We start from the raw sequence: 3,800 nt of genomic DNA, 5'->3' as shown, positions 1-3,800 counted from the left end.
TCTTATATTAACTTTCCATATGCATTGGGTCTATGGACTCATTTTTCTAGTCTACTGATCTCTTTCTTTCTTTTTTCCATCTGCCTTTACTGGGTATACCATTGCAGATGCAGATGTCATCAAGATAAGATACAGTCATACTGGATTGGAGTGAGCCCTTAATCCAATATGGCTAGTGTTCTTTTAAAGCAGAGAACAGACAAGTAAACAGACACACAGGGGAAACGCCATGAATGCCATGTGATGACACAGGCACGGATTGGAGCGATGTGTCTACACAGCAAGGGACACCAAGGTTTGCCAGCAGCACCAGAACTCGGAGGAACATGGGACAGCTGCTCCTCTAGGGCCTTCAGACAGCGTGGCACTGCTGACCCCTTCATGTTGGGTTCTAGTGTCCAGATGCCAAGAGAATAAATTTCTGTTGTTTTAAGCCACCTAGTTTGTGATTATTTGTTATAGCGGCCCTAGATACAGGTGGGCTTGTTCTTAAGTCTGTCATATTTCAGGTAATATTTTGTTTTTAAGCCTTAAATTTTTTTTCACTATTTGGCTATTGTACTTGGCACTCTCACGACTTGTCCATGTGCTATTTATAAGGTTATTATTTGAATTTGCTGAGTTTATATAAAGGGTGACTCACTTTCAACTTTTCTCCTCAAAGAAGAGATAAAACTCAACCCTGCTCTTATCACCCACCCTCCCAACCCCACCACTCCTTCCAGGAGAGTGCAGCTCTTCAGTTTCTCTCCATTACTGGTCCCTGATATTCCCTGGACTTTTTGATTAGCTCTGTTAGTCATGGGAACATGTAATTGTTATATTTTATCCAGCATTTCTACATGTTTTGCAGCAAGATTTTGTTTTTTCGAGTTTTCCCTTTGGGAAGATTCTGTGTGAGATTCTCCTGGGTATAGACTGTATTCATTCAGATGCCCAAGGGAGTTTTCTTTGCTGGATTGATGACTGCACTTTCATTGCCTCCATGTCAGGAGGCGGGGTTATAGAATGATGGAAGGTTACAGCTCATTTTACTCATGAGGGACCAAGGCCCGATATGAATGACTGGCCGAGGGCTGGCACCCTCCCTATGAGCACGATGAGACACAGCCAAAGCTCCATCTCTCTGATGGTCGGCCTTTGGAAGGAGCCTTTCACCTGCCACTCTGCTTGATATGGATCTAACATTAACAACTATTTGCCTGGCATCGTTAGATCATATGTTTAAGTCCTCAGAGTTTGATTTAAAATATCAGAATAAGTGTTTACTTTAGCTTGCAGAGCATGTAGGAAACCATATGGTCTTATTGCTGACAAGATTTCAACATGGGCCATGGTAATCTTAAGGAGACCCCTTGAATTAATCAAAAGCATAGAATTTAGAACATTTTCCAAAAAGAAAGGGTAAAATAAAGGTAAAATATGAAAAATTTAGAACAGCAAGTGAATTTGGCTAAAGAACAAAAGGTAGCCAGTAACTTGTTATCTTCAGAAAAACAACACAGACAGACTTAGAAATGAGTACTGGCCAACCTAACCTGACCTAGCCACCAGGAAACCACAGAAACATGGAGCCAGGGCAGAGGACTCCAACAACTTCAGAGTTCTGTTAAGTTTTTGATACACAAGTAAGATTTGGGAATATTGCTTTAAGAAATTTTCATACAGAGTTCCTGAATTTAAATGTATTCTAGTGGATAAGTCATCTATAATATTAAAAGGATAATCTGCTAATTAGGCTGGATATCTTCTGGACATCATTCTGGATGTCCTTCCTGACGAAGCTGGGGCCAGAGGGAAGCCAGCCCAGGTCCCGGGTGCCTGCCGTCAGCTGGAGGAGGGAATCCTGGGTCCTAGGTGACAGAGGGAAGCTGGCGCCAGCAGCCGGGGGAAAGAAGGCCTACTCTTGCACGAATTTTCGTGCATCAGGTCTACAGTCTATATATATAAAAGCCTGAGCGACCATTACGACTGAATGACCAGAACGACCAGTCGCTATGAAGTGTACTGACCACCAGGGGGCAGACACTCAATGCAGGAGCTGCCCCCTGGTGGTCAGTGTGCTCCCACAGCCAGCCTCCCCCTGTTGGCTAACCTCCCGTGGGTGGGTGGCAGGGGATGCAGCCCCTTTCCCAGGGGTACCTCGGGGCTGGTGGCCAACCTCCCGCTCCCTGTCCCTCGCCCCTGCCTGCAGGCCCTGATCAGGTCATCACCCGCCCACTGCAGTGGAGGCACAGCAGGCGGCAGTGAGGGCAGTAGGAGGAGGGGAGGCGGGGAACCATGCGGTGGTGGGGTGCCAATGAGGGCGTCCGCGTCCATTCCTTCCATGCCTGGCCCGGCGACTGGCGCCTCCTCTCCCAACCCAGCCCAGGGCCTGATGGCCCTGGGCTGGGTTGGGGAACCGGGGTTGGGTGGTGGTGGACACGGCCTCTCCCCACCAGCCAGGAAACCTCCTGCAGTCCCTCCCCCACTTCTCCCCCAGCCGGCAGGCCCCGTCCCTCCCCCCAGCTAGCAGGCTCTGGTGACAGCACAGTGGGGAGGGAAGGAAGAGGGGGGAGGCAGGGAACTTCTCAGTGGCGGGGCACTGAGGGCAGTGTCAGCATCTTGGGTTCGTTCCTTCTGTGCCTGGCCCAGTGACCGTTGCCTCCTCGCCCAACCCCACCAGGGCATTTGGACCCTGATCGGCCTGGCCCTGATTGAAATGGCCCCAATCAGCCCTAATCGCCAGTCAGGCCAAAGGACCCCACCTGTGCATGAATTTCGTGCACCGGGCCTCTAGTATGTATATAAAAACAACAACAATAAAAGGCCATAAATACTCAGCAGACTGAGAGAAATCTGACCACTTCTTCAAATATAGTGAGAGAACATGAGCTAAATAACCATCCTCTAAATCCAAGTGGGCTGATACAACCATGTCAAAATGAACTTATCTTAAAAAACAACAATAAAAAAACCACACACACACAATAAATCACAGCAGATGGATCCTGAACACACAGAGGAACTGGAATCCCTGAAGATAACTTTCCCTGTGTGTGGCCATACATTTCCCTTCAGAGCCCGGAATAGCCAGTCTCCTTTCACCGAGGTCACCAGCGCGTGTGACGGTGCAGGGCACTCTCACGCACTCTTGCAGGGAATTTAAATTGGTGCATCTATTCTAGAATGCAAAACTGCTAAATGGGTCAAATTCAATAGGTCTATCTCTTGATGCAGCAACGTGACTCTTGGGTATTAAGTCTAAAGAAATGGTTGAAAAGGGGGTTCATCATGAAAACAACCTAAATGTTCATAATTAGATTACTGACTAAATAAACAATGGCACATGTCATCAGTGAAACTGCATGGAACACAAAAATGTGGATGAGACACTGAACTGGCAGAGCTGCCCTCCTTCAGAGAGCCACACAGGCTTTGCTGGGAGCTTACGCTCAGGAGGCAACACAATAACACAGGCAAAGCGCTGCCGGACAGCCTCCTGGGGCCCTTGTTCAGCACGGTGGGAAGGCTGAGGGGCAGGGGCAGCGGCAGGAGACAGATAAATACTGAGGCTCTTTCTGCTTGAAAGCTGATCTCAGTGCATCTCCTCTTTGGATTGTGAAAAGTGGGAGTGGGGTGATAGGAGAGGATACCTTTGAAATTCCTGTCCATCTGGCAAGTACGTACTGCACTTGGTTTTTATTTAGTTTGGAGAAATATCAGATGTGACCAGTTGTTTCCTTCACCCTGAATGTTATAAAACAGTCCATGCTGGTTGCACAGAAGTTAATATCGTCACTAAATGATTGACAGCGAAT

The sequence above is a fragment of the Myotis davidii genome, unplaced genomic scaffold (assembly GCF_000327345.1).
Source record: "Myotis davidii unplaced genomic scaffold, ASM32734v1 scaffold197, whole genome shotgun sequence".
Taxonomy (NCBI): Eukaryota; Metazoa; Chordata; class Mammalia; order Chiroptera; family Vespertilionidae; genus Myotis; species Myotis davidii.
Note: the sequence above shows the minus strand (reverse complement) of the source record.